Source organism: Phoca vitulina, unplaced genomic scaffold, assembly GCF_004348235.1.
Source record: "Phoca vitulina isolate PV1807 unplaced genomic scaffold, GSC_HSeal_1.0 scaffold34, whole genome shotgun sequence".
Taxonomy (NCBI): domain Eukaryota; kingdom Metazoa; phylum Chordata; class Mammalia; order Carnivora; family Phocidae; genus Phoca; species Phoca vitulina.
This window is the reverse complement of record NW_022589737.1, coordinates 14,649,910-14,665,800: the sequence shown is the minus strand read 5'-3', so window position 1 is coordinate 14,665,800 and position 15,891 is coordinate 14,649,910. Positions and strand designations below refer to the sequence as shown.

At 36.1% G+C, this 15,891-nt stretch overlaps 1 pseudogene; it reads left to right on the top strand.

Moving 5' to 3' along the window:
• Positions 1–11,096: 11,096 nt before the first annotated feature.
• On the top strand, positions 11,097–12,960 carry LOC116645803 (annotated as a pseudogene).
• Positions 12,961–15,891: the final 2,931 nt, after the last annotated feature.

Below are 15,891 nucleotides of genomic sequence, written 5' to 3'. Positions count from 1 at the left end.
CCCCATAGAAATTGGCTTGGAAAGCAGAGCGGCCATATATCTTGAGTTCTGGCAACCAGCAGGGCTTAAAACCTGGAGTTTCAAAGGTCAATGGGCTTGGCTCAGAGAGAGCCTGGAGGCATTTGGCCTGCTCTTGGAGAGTAGAGAGGGCAAACAGCCTGTGGACATACAGCATGGAAACAGTGATCTGAAAAATTCAGGGGGCACACAGTGGGAGGTTATTTGTTCATCTCTGAGCTTGTTGCAGACAGGTAGCATTCATGGAGCGATCCCTCTGGGAACAAAGGAACTGAAAGGTGCCATCTCTCTCCCCTGCTTCTCAGCATAAACACAGAGTCACCTGTAGGAGCCAGCAGAGCAACAACACTCACTACCTAACTTGCTTACACCAAGCTCTGCTCCCCACCCTTGGGTGAAACCACCCTTCCCAGTTATGCTTGCCTTAGTCCCAGCACTGTGGGCCCCCTCTCTCAGAAGACAGGCCCAAACTTGTGCCCACACCATATCTCCTAACCCAAACGGTTTGCAGGGCCTCTTTTCCTGTGGTGGTGGAGACAGGTCTCATTTCAAAAGCACAGCATAGCACATCTAGTTAAAATGCACCTGTTCAGGCCAGGGACCAAACACTGCCCACAAGAGGCAAAGAGAGCTTCTAGAGATGACTGTCTTGAAAGACAAAGTGCCCAGGACACAACCGCAGAGGCCCTGGGGAGTAGCCGGCACTATGCTGCAGGGCACTACAGGACCTCTTCTTCATAAGACCATTACCCCAAAGAACAGGAGACATAGCTGACTTTCCTAACACAGAGAAACTGGCACAGAGACTTAGACAAAATGAGAAGACAGCAGAAATTGTCACAAATGAAAGAACGGGACAAGAGCTTGGCCAGGGATCTAAGCAAAAGAGATATAAGTAACATGTTTGATAGAGAATTTAAAGTAATGATCACAAAGATATGCACTGGACTTGAGAAAAAAGTGGAAGGCATGAAGGAGACCCTTAACACAGAGATAACGAATAAAATAGCAGAGATAAAGGGCTCAGTAAATAAAATGAGAAATATGCTTGATGAAATGAACAGCAAGCTTGAAGAAGCAGAAGAATGAAATAATGACCTAGAAGATAGAGTAATGGAAAGTAATCAAGCTGAACAAGAGAGGAAAAAAGAATTATGCAAAATAAGAATAGACAGGGCGCTCATGGACTCCATCAAATGTAATAACATTTCCATTATTGAAGTCTCAGGAGAAGGAGAGAGAGAGAAAAGGGGACAGAAAATTTATTTAAAGAGATAATAGCTGAAAACTTCCTTAATTTGGGGAAGGAAACAGATATCCAGATCCAGGAGGCACAGAGAAACCCCAACAAAATCAACAAAAGCAGATCCACACCAAGACTTATTATTAAAATGACAAAATATAGCAAGAATGAAAATAAATAAATAAATAAATAAATAAATAAATAAATAAATAGCAGTAACACAAAGAAGACAGTAACATGCACAGGAAACCCCATAAGGCTATCAGGGGTTTTTCAGCAAAAATTTTCTAAGTCAGAAGAAAGTGGCATGATATATTCAAATGCTGAAAGTGAAAAATCTGCAGCCAAGAACTCTATGCAACAAGTTATCATTCAGAACAGAAAAATAAGAGAGAGAGAAACAAAAACCAAAAAAGTTCATGACCACTAAACCAACCCTGCAGGAAATATTAAAGGGGACTTATTGAGTGGAAAGGAAAGGCCAATAGTGACAGTATGAAAGTAAGAAACACAAAAGCAGTAAAAATGAATATTTTCATAAAATATCAGTCAAAGAACTCACAAAATAAAAAGATGTAAAATATGACACATATACCTAAAACATGAGAAGGGGAGAAAAGAATGGGTTCAAATTTAAATGACCATCAACTTAATATAGGCTGTTATATGCAGAAGATGTTATATACAAACCAAATGGTAACCACAAATCAAAGACCACTCATAAATATGTGAAGAATAAAGAGAAGGAAATGCAAATATATCACTAACTAAATGAGCAACCATGAAAGAGAGAAAGACAAGAAAGAATCAGGTAAAATTGTAAGAAACAATGACAAACCAGGTAATAAAATGGCAACAAATACATATCTATCAATAATTACTTTGAATGTAATGGACTAAATGCTCCAATCAAAAGACAGGGTGACAAAATGGATAAAAAATCAAGACCCATCTATATGCTGCCTACAAGAGATTTATTTTAGACCTAAGGACACTTGTGGAATGAAAGTGAGGGGATTGGGGAACATTAATCATATAATTGGATGTCAAAAGAAAGTTGGAGTAGGGCGCCTGGGTGGCTCAGTTGGTTAAGCGACTGCCTTCGGCTCAGGTCATGATCCTAGAGTCCCTGGATCGAGTCCCACATCAGGCTCCCTACTCAGCAGGGAGTCTGCTTCTCCCTCTGACCCTCCCCTGTCTCATGTGCTCTCTCTCTCAAATAAATAAATAAAATCTTTAAAAAAAAAAAAAAGAAAGTTGGAGTAGAAATATTTATATTAGAAAATATAGACTTTAAAACAAATACTGTCACAAGAGACAAAGAAGGACACTATAGAATAATAAAGAGGACATTCCAACAAGAAGATATAATAATTCTAAATATTTATGCACCCAACATGGGAGCACCCAAATACATAGAACAGTTAATAACAAACATAAAATAACTAATCAATAATAATACAATAAATAGTAGGGAACTTCAACATCCCACTTACATCAATGCACAGATCGTCTAAACAGAAAATCAACAAGGAAACAATGCCTTTGAATGACATACTGGACCAGATGGATTTAACACATATAGTCAGAACATTCCATCCTAAAGCAGCAGAATGCACATTCTTTTCAAGTGCACATGGAACATTCTCAAAATAGATCATATATTAGCCCACAAAACAAATCACAACAAATTAAAAATGACTGAGGTCATAACATGCATATTTTCTGACTAGATTGCTATGAAACTAGAAGTTGAGTTGACCACAAGAAAAAATCTGGAAAGACTATAAATAGATGGAGTTTAAATACCATGTTACTAAATAATGAATGGGTCAACCAGGAAATAAAAGAAGCAATTAAAAAAAAATACATGGAAACAAATGAAAATGAAAACAATGTTTCAAAAGCTTTGGGATACAGCAAAAGTGGTCCTAAGAGGGAAGTTTATAGCAATACATGCCTACTTCAAGAAGCAAGAAAAATCTCAAATAAACAACCTAACCTTACACTTAAAGGAGCTAGAAGAAAAACAAACAAACAAACAAACAAACCTAAAAACAGCAGAAGGAAGAAAATAATAAAGATTAATGCAGAAATAAATGATTAAGAAAATAGAAAAAAACAATACAACAGATCAATAAAACCAGGAGTTGGTTCTTTGAAAAAATCTGTATAACTGATAAACCTCTAGTCAGACTTAAGAAGAAAAAAAGAGAAAGGACAAAAATAAATATAATTGTAAATGAGAGAGAAGAAATAACAAATGACACCACAGAAATACAAACAATCATAAAATAATATTATGAAAAACTATATGGATAAAAAATTGGACAACCTAGAATAAAAGGGTAAATCCCTATGAAATATAACCCACCAAAACTGAAACAGGAAGAAATAGAAAATTTGAACAGACCAATTACCAGCAAAGTAATTGAACTAGTAATCAAAAAGTCCCAACAAACAAAAATCCAGGGCCAGATGGCTTCACAAGCAAATTCTACCAAACATTTAAAGAAGAGCTAATAACTATTCTTCTCAAACTGTTCCAAAAAGTAGACAACTCTAAATTCATCCTATGAAGCCAGCATTACTCTGATACCAAAACCAGATAATGACACTACTAGAAAAGAACTACAGGCCAATATCTCTGATGAACACAGATGTAAAAATCCTCAACAAAACACTAACAATGTAACCAACAATACATGGAAAAAAAAAAAATCATTCACCATGATCGAGCGGGATTTATTCCCCCAAAACAAGGGTGATTCAAAATTCACAAATCAATCACCCTAAAACATCACATCAACAGGAGAAGAGATAAGACCCATTTCAATAGATGCGGAAAAAGCATTTGACAAAGTACAACATGCATTCATGATAAAAACCTTCAGCAAAGTAAGTTCAGTGGGAACATACCTCAACATAAGAAAGGCTACATATGGAAAACTCACAAGTAACAACCTTATTGCAGAAAAGCTGAGAGCTTTTCTGGGATGCCTGGGTGGCTCAGTCAGTTAAGTGTCTGCCTTCAGCTCACGTCATGATCCCAGGGTCCTGGGATTGAATCCAGGGTCCTTGCGCAGCAGAGAGCCTGCTTCTCCCTCTGCCTGCTGCTCCCCCTGTTCATCCTCTCTCTCTATCTCCCTGACAAATAAATAAATAAATTAAGAAAAAACAACAACAACAAAAAAAAAACAAAGAGCTTTTCCCCTTAGGTCAGAAACAAGACAAGGATGGCCCCTCTCACCACTTTTAATCAACATAGTACTGCAAATCCTAGCCACAGGAATTAGACAACAAAAGAAATAAAAGGCATCTAAATTGGTAAGGAAGAAGTAAATAAAACTTTCACTATTCACAGATGGTATGATACTCTATACAGAAAATCCGAAAAACTCCACCAAAAACTACTAGAACTGATAAATTAATTCAGTAATGTTGCAGGATATAAAATCAATGTACAGATACCTGTTTCATTTCTATACATCAAAACTCAGTCAGCAGAAAGATACATTAAGAAAACTATCCCATTTACAATTGTACCAAAAATAATAAGATGCTAGGACTAAACCTAACCAAAGAGGTGAATGACCTGTACTCTGAAAACTATAAAACACTTATGAAAGAAATTAAAGATGACACAAAGGAATGGAAAGACATTCCATGTTCATGGACTGGAAGAAAAAATATTGTTAAACTGTATATACCACTCAAAGTAATCTACACATTTAAAGCAATCCCTATCAAAATACCAGCAACACTTTTCACAGAATTAGAACAAACAATCCTAAAATTTTCATATAACCACAAAAGACCATGGATAACAAAAGCACTCTTGAAAAAGAAAAGAAAAGCAAGGAGGCATAATAATTCTGGACTTCAAGTTATATTACAAAGCTGTAGTAATCAAAACGGTATGGTCCTGGCACAAAAATAGACACACAGATTAATAGAAAATAGTAGAAAATCCAGAAATGAAGCTATAACTATATGCAAGCCCATGCGAAAGAATGAAATTAGGCCACTTTATTACACCATACACAAAAATAAATTCAGAATGTATTGAAGACCTAAATCTGAGACTTGGAACCATAAAAATCCTAAAAGAGAGCACAGACAGTACTTTCTCTGACATGAGCCATAGCAACTATTTTCTAGAAAGGTCCCCCGAGGCAAGGGAAACAAAAGGCAAAATTAAACCATTGGGATTACATCAAAATAAAAGGCTTCTGCACAGGAAAGGAAACAGTCATTGAAACTGAAAGACTGCCTATGGAATGGGAGAAGATATTTGCAAATGAAATACCCAATAAAGGGATAGCATCCAAAATATATAAAGAACTTATACAACTTAACACCCAAAAAGCTGATAAAGGGAGGCAGAAGACATGAACAGACATTTCTCCAAAGAAGACATCCAGATAGCCAATAGAAACATAAAAAGATGCTCATCATCACTTATCCTCAGGGAAATTCAAATCAAAACTACAATGAGATATCACCTCACACCTGATAGCATGACTGAAAGCAACAACACAGGAAACAACAGGTGTTGGCGAAGATGCAGAGAAAGGGGAACCCTCTTACACTGTTGGTGGGAATGCAAAATGGTGCAGTCACTCTGGAAAACAGTTTGGAGGTTCCTCAAAAAGTTGAAAATAGAGCTGCCCTATGACCCAGCAATTGCACTACTGGGTATTTACCCAAAGAATACAAAAATACTAATTTAAAGTGTTACAGACACTGCTATGCTTATAGCAGCATTATTTATAATAGCAAAATTATGGAAGCAGTCCAAGTGTCCATGGAGTGATGAATGGATAAAGAAGTGGTATATACAGATAACAGAATATCATTGAGCCATAAAAAATGAAATCTTGACATTTGTAATGACATGGGTAGAGCTGTAGTGTGTAATGTTAAGCAAAATAAGTCAGCCAGAAAAAGACAAATATTATATGATTTCATTCATATGTGGAATTTAAGAAACAAAACAAATGAGCAAAGAGAAGAAGAAGAGAGAGAGAGACAAAACAAGAAACAGAGTCTTCACTATAGGGAACAAACTGCTGTTACCTGAGGGGAGGTGGATGGAGGGGATGGGTGAAATAGGTGATAGGGATGAAGGAGAGAACTTGTGATGAGCACAGGGTGATGTATGGAAGTGTTGAATCACTATATTGCATACCTGAAACTAAAATAACACTGCATGTTAACTAACTGGAATTAAAATAAAAACTTAAAAAATACATCTGAAGCTCTTATGCAGAAAATATTCCAGTACTTCCAATTCAGGCCAGTCTTGATACAACAGCTTAAAAAAATAAGGAAATATATAGAAGAACTGCTTTCACAGTTTGGACAACAGGTAACACAGGACAGTGATTTCTGAGAGGGAAACAAATGAGAAATATCCTATGATTGCCCTAGTTTAGTACTCGTAGTACTTGGAGAATTTTCAGTTTGCAGTGCAGAGAGTAAATCATCAGGCAGTGCCTGATCATCTTCCTGATTTGAGGAAACACAGCTGGGATTTAGAGATGACAAAGCAGTTAGAGTTTACATGGCACGGCAGAGGACGAGAAAGAAGAGACTTATACAGGAGAATGAGGGAGTGGTGGGGTGAGGGAGAAAGAAACAACCATGGAGTTCTCTAGAGAGTACTTTTTCAGAGTTTTCAGAGTGCTGACAAATACATACATGTATGCAGAGAAACCATCCAAGGTTGAATAAAAAAAACATCTGAAAGAAGTGGATAGAACAGTCCTTATGGCTCAAATAGAGAAGCAAGAATTCTTGTTCCTCTCTATCAAAGTGGAAAGACTTGTAAGCACAGGTCATCAGACTATAGAGAAGGCTATTGTCTCAATAGTGAATAAAATTAGCCCTAGAATAAATGTTGTTTTGGTCCTGTCTTAAATACCCCATGGAAATATCTCAAAAGATCAAACTCTTTCCAAGTAACTTAAATGCATCCAAGAAAAAAAAAAAAAAACCTGAAAAATATTTAAATTAATATGAGAATATCCATTATCCATAAGGATAAAATTTTCAATTGTTATCTTGTAAAAAAAAAAAAATTAACCACTCACACAAAGAAGTAGGTAACTACAACTTTAAAAAAAGAAAAAAAAAAAACTATTGAAACTGACACATAAATATTTGATTATAGAATAAATATTTAAGATGATAAGTAAAACATCAACGTTAGTTATAATTATGTTTTAGGTATTCAAGAAGATACAGGAAAACTGGAGTATATAAAATGGAGATATGAAAGATATTTGCAAAAAAGCTTAATTCAGAATTTTATAAAATTTTAGAAAACATCTGAAACTTTTAAAACCACTGACTTGTGGTTAAAAAAATCAGATTAGACATAGTAGAAAAAAAGATTAATGATCTTTAAAATATGGAAATAGAAATTATTTAAGATATAACACAGAGGAGTAAAAACTCAACAACACTGATACAGTTTCAGTAGGATCTGGACCTAATATATGTATAATTATAGTACTTGAAAGAAGGAAAGAGAAGGGATAGGAAAATTATTTTAAGAAATATCATCTGAAAATATTTAAAACTTAATGAAAAATATAAACTTGCAAGTCCAAAAAGCTTAATAAGCCCTAAGCAAAAGAGACATTAGGAATATTAAATTTATGCACATCATAATCAAATTGCTTTAAACCAATAATAAAAGGAAAATTAGAAAAAGCTATTTAAAAATGACACGCTGTATATAAAGGCACAAAAACCAGAATAGAAGCAGATGCTTTGTCAGAACCATAAAGCTTAAGATAGTAAAAGAACATATTTAAAGTATTGAGAGGGAAAAAAATATCTAGGAACCTAGAATTCTCTTTCCGGAAAAAAAAAAATGTGTGTGTGCGTGTGTGTGTGTGTGTGTGTGTGTTTGTATATATACATATGTGTATAATATATATTCAAATGAAGGCAAAATAAATAACTTTTCAGAAATACAGAAGCAGAAATAATTCCATCACAATATACTTGTACCAAAATTCCATTACATATATAATAATGAAAAGGTATAATTGGAGAATGAAGCAAGATAAAGTAGATATTTTATCTCTTAAATTTTTAAAATTTTCCTACACAATATGTTATGATTTTTCTCCTCATAAACAGGATAAAAAAGAAATGGCATTCTAACTATATTAAGATATAGCATATATGTTATTTTAAAATTTATCATGACTTGAAGATAGATTTGTATTCTCTAACATACCCTGGCTAGGGTAAAAGTCAGTTTTCTTCTAGTAGCTAATTATGTGTATCTTTCAGTAAAATGTTGTGTTCAGTATATTGAACTGTTGGGAGCCAATCTTTCTGATGGGCGAGAGGATTGATGGAATGAAAGCCCTGTAATAGAGCACACATCTGGATGGTAGACATATGGCTTTTTTCAGATGATGCCTTAGAACTCCATCAGGACTCTGATCATTTTCTCAAAAGGAACAACCAAAAAATGCAGCCCTCTGCAAAAAAAAAAAAAAAATCATTTTCTAAGATGGATTATTAATATCACACCTAATTCTAATAATATCCATACGAGAAAAAAAATCCCAGAGATGGGAAAGAATGCAAGAGCGAGGGCGCCTGTGTGGCTCAGTTGGTTAAGTGTCTGCCTGCGGCTTGGGTCATGATCCCAGGGTCCTGGGATGGAGCCCACATTGGGATCCCTGCTCAGCGGGGAGCCTGCTTCTCCCTCTCCTCCCTGCTTATACTCGCTAGCTCATCTCTCTTATGCTCTCTGTCACTATCTTTGTCTCTCTCTCTCTCAAATGAATAAAATCTTTAAAAAAAAAAAAAGAATTCAAGAGTGAGGCTGTAGGATAAGGGACATATATAGAGAAAGATATATATTTATATATGTAATATATTATATATCTCATATATTAATTTAACATATACTACATTATATATTATACATTATACTCAAAAACATCTGGTTTAGGTGACTTGTGTGCTTAAAACATTCTTAAATTTCAGAATGATGAATAGTAAAGAAGAATTGAAATAGATGCTCTAAAAATTACTCAATATTATCTAAATCTACTGTACCTATAGAACACTTTTCAATTCACCACTGATCTCTGATTTTCCTACTTTTAAATTTTTTTAATTTTTTTTTCATTTTCTTCAAAGGAAGAAATCATACGTTATGTATTTTTACATAAACACCTTGTTAGGTATATAATGATATAATGATATTTAAATTATAATAAAGTAAACACAATCAATATAAGTCAAAAAACATAAAAATGAAAGCATGCACTTATGCCACTTTGAAATACAGAATAACATTAATTAAGGATTAGAAAAGTAGTACTTAATTTATATCATGCCTAAAAAAATATAACAGTAACACAATTAGGTAGATAGAGCATGAAATGAAACAATAGCCAGTCTAGCTTTTCTGTTGCTTTCTTATGAAAAATTCAGTTCAGTGCTTAGGACTCAAAATCTGATGAAGACAAATGATCTTATAGTCTTGAATTGGACAACATAAAAGTATGATATAGCTTTCAATTTTGCTCAAAGTAATGAGAGACACAGTGTGATAATCATCTTAATAGATGTGCTTGATGAAGGCCAGTAGAGACAGGGACTTCAGGAGAATCAGGCAGATGTGGATGTTAAAGGCCTCTAGAAAAAAATATTTTAAAAGAAAGGACATGAAAATCTTGATTTCAAAGTGAAGTAAGAATGTCAAAATGTCTGGTTTTGATTCCAGGCTCTCCGTTTATAAGACTAGCAAAATTTACTTAACCTCTGATTATTATCTGTATAAATAGATTCAAATAGATTTAAAAATACAACTTTTTTAATGGTATTAGGATGATTAAATGAGTTATTATGCATAAAGTATTTAGAGCCCTGCTCTGCACTGCAAGGGATTCCGTAAGTGTTCGTCATTGTTAATACTGAGTAGATGATCAGAACTAGAAGTAGAGATTGGTAAAGCAGTTGTAACCATTTGTCAAATGATATTTAATTGGAAATGGCTTTCTGGAGTGCTGTATTGAGAAGGATGATGGATTTAAGTCTGAGGAGGAAGGACTATAGTTATGTATATGATACATACGAAGATATTGTGGGGAACAGTGATGGTGCATGTACCTTGTATTTGCCTATCTAGTTCTAAGACAGTGCTGGCAAAAGCCTAGAATAAAAACCAGTGAGTAGATGCAAATGCAGAATATGTAATAAAGGAGTGAAGTCCAGTTTTGGACAAATGCTTGGAAAATCCATAATTATAAAGGTATTTTAGGTTGCTATTTTTTCAGATTTTTGATTTGTGATAAAAACAATGGTGACTATCACATATCAACTTGTATATATAGTACAACTAGTTCAAGAACATCCTTGTTCAAGAAAACTGATTATTCTCATTTCCTCCAAACTATACCATTCAGTGACATCACATGAATGGCTTGAAATCATCCATAGTTGGTGTGTTTATACCACAGAACTTGTCAAATGTTACGAATTAAGGCCTTCTTATCTTTGGAGACTGGGTTAAATATTTGCCAGCCCACCACTGGTTCTGTGGCTCACTGATGTGAATGGGCATAATTACATCTGTTAATCAATGCAAAGAAAGATCTCAGAAATTATGTCCCTGCATTTATTATATAATGACATATTTTTTATTTAGAAAACTTGAAATGGTGATTAATATGTGCCATGCGATGTTTTAAGTATGAAATAGGTAATATAGGTAGATATGTCAAATATTAGTAATTGTGGTTAATTTTACTCATGGAACTTAAAATACCATCGCAGAAAAACGCTATAAAAAAACATGTTGTTTTTTCATCTTCTTATAAACCTTGAAATTATTGGGGTTCTGCAGTCGCAGGCCGCCTTGCCTTCAGGTCTGGAGGCCTGCCCTCCCGCTCCCGCCACCGTCACCTGGGAAACCAGCTGCAATAGGCCGCTGACCCCCAAGCTGGTTTCATGGCAGCCACGAAGAAAAGTTTTGGGACCATTGGTGGGGGCAGTGGACCAGAGCACCAGCTCAACATGCTTTTTGGTGTTCAATTCCAAAACAGCCGAACTACTTAGTCATCATCAAGTGGAAATAAAACAAGAGTTTCCAAGAGTTTCCACCCAAGATGGGTGGAACAAGACCCTAAGGAAATTCTGCAGTCTGTCTATGAGTGTATAGAGAAAACATGTGAGAAACTTGGACAGCTCAATATTGATATTTCCAACATAAAGGCTACTGGTGTCAGTAATCAGAGGGAAACCACTGTAGTCTGGGGCAAGTTAACTGGAGAACCTCTCTACGATGCTGTGGTGTGGCTTGATCTAAGAACCCAGCAAACCATTGAGAATCTTACTAAAAGAATTCCAGGAAATAACTTTGTCAAGTCCAAGACAGGCCTTCCACTTAGCACTTACTTCAGTGCAGTGAAACTTTGTTGGCTCCTTGACAATTGAGAAAATTTCAAAAGGCTGTTGAAGAAGATAGAGTTCTTTTAGGGACTATTGATTCATGGCTTATTTGGAGTTTGACAGGAGAGGCCAATGGAGGTGTCCATTGCACGGATGTAACAAATGCAAATAGGACAATGCTTTTCGACATTCCTTCTCTAGAATGGGATAAAGAGCTTTGAGAATTTTTTGAAATTCCAATGAAAACTCTTCCAAATGTCTGGAGTTCTTCTGAGATCTATGGCCTAATGAAAGCTGGGGCCTTAGAAGGTGTGCCAATATCTGGGTGTTTGGGGGACCAGTCTGCTGCATTGGTGGGACAAATGTGCTTCCAGGATGGACAAGCCAAAAATATGTATGGAGTAGGCCGTTTCCTATTATGTAATACAGGCGGCAAGTATGTATTTTCTGAACGTGGCCTTCTGACCACAGCGGCTTACAAGCTCAGCAGAGCAAACCAGTGTATTATGCATTGGAAGGCTCTGCAGCTACAGCGGGTGCTGTTATTCGCTGGCTAAGAGACAACTTTGGAATTACAAAGACCTCAGAGGAAATGGAAAAACTTCCTTATAGCTAAGGAAGTAGTTGGTTCTTATGGCTGCTATTTCGTCCCCGCATTTTCAGTGTTATACGCACCTTACTGGGAGCCTAGTGTGAGAGGGATCATCTGTGGGCTCGCCCAGTTCACCAATAAATGCCATATTGTTTTTGCTGCATTAGAAACTGTTTGTTTCCAAACCCGGGAGATTTTGGATACCCGCGAGTGGGGGATTCCTCTTAGTCGTTTGCAGGTAGACAGAGGAATGACAGCCAACAAAATCCTTCTGCAGCTACAATGAGACATTTTGTATATCCCAGTAGTGAAGCCCTTGATGCCCAAAATAACTGCCCTGGGAGCTGCCACAGTGGCAGGGGCTGCAGAAGGAGTTGAAGTTTGGAGTCTTGAATCTGAGGATCTGTCAGCGGTCACAGTGGAGTGGTTTGAACCCGAGATCAACGCTGAGGAAAGTGAAACTCGTTACATACATAGAAGAAAGCTGTGATGAAGTCAGTGGGTCGGGTTACAACTCAGTCTTCGGAAAGTGGTGACCCTGGTTATCCTCTGTAGTCTACCCCCTTTTTTTTTTGTAGTGAGTAGCATGGTAATGTTAACTGGAGCAAGGTACATCTCAGGTATCCCATACATGGTAGCAACTCATGGATACCAAAGATGTGAGCTCTTTGCCTAATGAGACAACCCAGCGATTGTCTTTTAATATGATGACACTATTCAAAGACTCTGATTTTATTTATTAGCCACTTGCTGCATAACCCTCCAAGTAGACCTGTGGCTTGAAATAAAGAAAATGCAGCAGAAAGAATGCAATAGAAACATTTGGAGTGTTTTTTAACATCTAGCGTTAAGATTGGACCAGCCACCTTGGGAGCTGACCCCTCCTTTGCCATCCCGTCATGCCCCACTCCCTCTGAGATGGAGGAAGAATTCAGGTCCTTCACCGGAATCTTTCATCAAACACACTTAAATGCTGATGGTCTAGGATTTGATTCTCTGCACTACACGCACTTGACTAAGGGGTGATTACCAACCAGCTAAAATGAGTGGCTACTAAATTCTTAAGATGGGAATGTAGTGCTCTCATAGCTTAGATATTTTTCAGAAAGGTATTTGCCAAAACTACAGTTCTCCAGACATTTAACATGGTCTCAATGATTCACTGAATTGCTGTCGGGGTCTTCTAGGGAAGGGCACTTTTTCTTTTCTTTTTTCATCTCTCCTTTTTATATTTTTCACTTTGTATGTATAACATACATGCCTATATATTTTATATACTGTGGGTAGCCCATTTATAAATTAAGAGTACATTTTACATGATCTCACTAATTACACTGAATTTCTGTCTGGATCTTACAGGATAGAACTTTTTTTTTTTCTTTTCATCTCACCTTTTTATATTTCTTACTTTGCACATATAACATACATGCCTATATATTTTATATACAGAGGGTAGCCCATTTATAAATTCAGAGCACATCAAGTCAATCAGAGAAAGACATGTATCATATGACCTCACCAATATGAGGAATTCTTAATCTCAGGAAACAAACTGAGGGTTGCTGGAGTGAGGGGGTGGGGTGGGAGGGATGGGGTGGCTGGGTGATAGACATTGGGGAGGGTATGTGCTATGGTGAGCGCTGTGAATTGTGCAAGACTGTTGAATCTCAGATTTGTACCTCTGAAACAAATAATACATTATATGTTAAAAAAAGAAGAAGAAGAAGAAGAAGAAGAAGATAGCAGAAGGGGAAGAATGAAGGGGGGGAAATCAGAGAGGGAGACGAACCATGAGAGACTATGGACTCTGAAAAACAAACTGAGGGTTCTAGAGGGGAGGGGGATGGGAGGATGGGTTAACCTGGTGATGGGTATTAAAGAGGGCACGTTCTGCATGGAGCACTGGGTGTTATATCAAACAATGAACCATGGAACACTACATCAAAAACTAATGATGTAATGTATGGTGATTAACATAACATAATAATAAAAAAATAAAATAAAAAAATAAATTCAGAGCACATCATATATATATATTCAGTAGGTTATAATGGGGCTGGTCTTAAGTGGACCACTTTGTGTATAAATATTTTGGGAAAAACACTGTATACATTTTTGGGCAATAGTTATGCATATTTACAAGGAGAAACTTTTTCATAAAGAGTCAGCACTTAAAGTATATGTTCTATGTCAATAAAAGAAAATATACTTAAATTGAGACTTCAACTATTTTTCTTATACCTTACCTTTTTATTTAATTGTTTTAGCTGGATATATGTTTCTTAAAAAAAGGAAAAGACAAAAAGGCTGTGGAATACTACGGTAAATATTGTTTTCAAACAAGCACTAGCCCACATAAAGTTATCTTCCTTTGACATAATTTTAGACATATTTGGAATTCTTTTGAGGAGATAGCAAAAAAGTTTAAACACGTAAGTAGAAGAAAACCTTAGGAATAAAGCCAAGAATATCTTTCTATCTAAATATGTTAGTATAATTTCTATTTGGGATCAAAGAGAATTATCTCCACTGTCAGAGTACAACTGAGGAAATGTTTGCAATTAGAAATGGCTTCCAGTGAAACCAAGAATTTCTCAAAATATTTAGTATTACATGTTATAAAAACCTACCTAGTCTAGTGTCTTAATGTCAATTTTTTTTTAAATCTTAAAATTAATTTCTGTTTATTACAAGTAAGAAAATACTGCCTCCTGGGTCTCCTGGTGGCTCAGCCAGTTAAGCGTCTGCCTTAAGCTCAGACCATGACCAAGCCCCTCATCGAGCTCCCTGCTCAGCGGGGAGTCTGCTTATCTGTCTGCCTCCCCCCACCTCCCGGCTTGTGCCCTCTGTCTCACTCACTCCCTCTCTCTCAAATAAATAAATAAAAAAATCTTAAAAAAAAAAAAAAGAAAATACTGCCGCCTAATATTTTCTTCAACCAGTGCTGAAAAAGGGTAAGATATTTATATATTAGTACAAAAAGTTTTGTTTTGTTTGGAATTAATGGTCACTTGCATTTGCAGTTCTGATGGTGCTGTTTCTAAATTATTGAATCTACTTGGGTTTTATTGATGCAGCGGCCTCTTGAGTGACAAAAATATGATAGAAAGGTACCGTGAAATTATTACTTTGTAATGGGGGTACTTTTAATCATAATTATGTTTCTACAAAGGTAAGTTGAGTTAATTGTAAATAATTGTTAAATTACTTCAAATAATTTTAAGATCACATTAATTTTCTATAAATTACAATATTTATAAGTGTTTGAAACTGTGCACATTGGTATTTAATGATAAATTGACTTAAATTGACTCCTCATTCTTTTTTTTTTAAAGATTTTATTTATTTATTTGACAGAGAGAGCTAGCGAGAGCAGGAACACAAGCAGGGGGAGTGGGAGAGGGAGAAGCAGGCTTCCCGCCTAGCAGGGAGTCCGCTGCGGGGCTCGATTCCAGGACCCTGGGATCATGACCTGAGCCGAAGGCAGACGCTTAAGGACTGAGCCACCCCGGCGCCCCAACTCCTCATTCTTAAAAAACAGAACAAAACAACAAAACCTTGAAATTATTGGAATGGGATGTCTAGGATAAAATGTGAATTTCCTAGC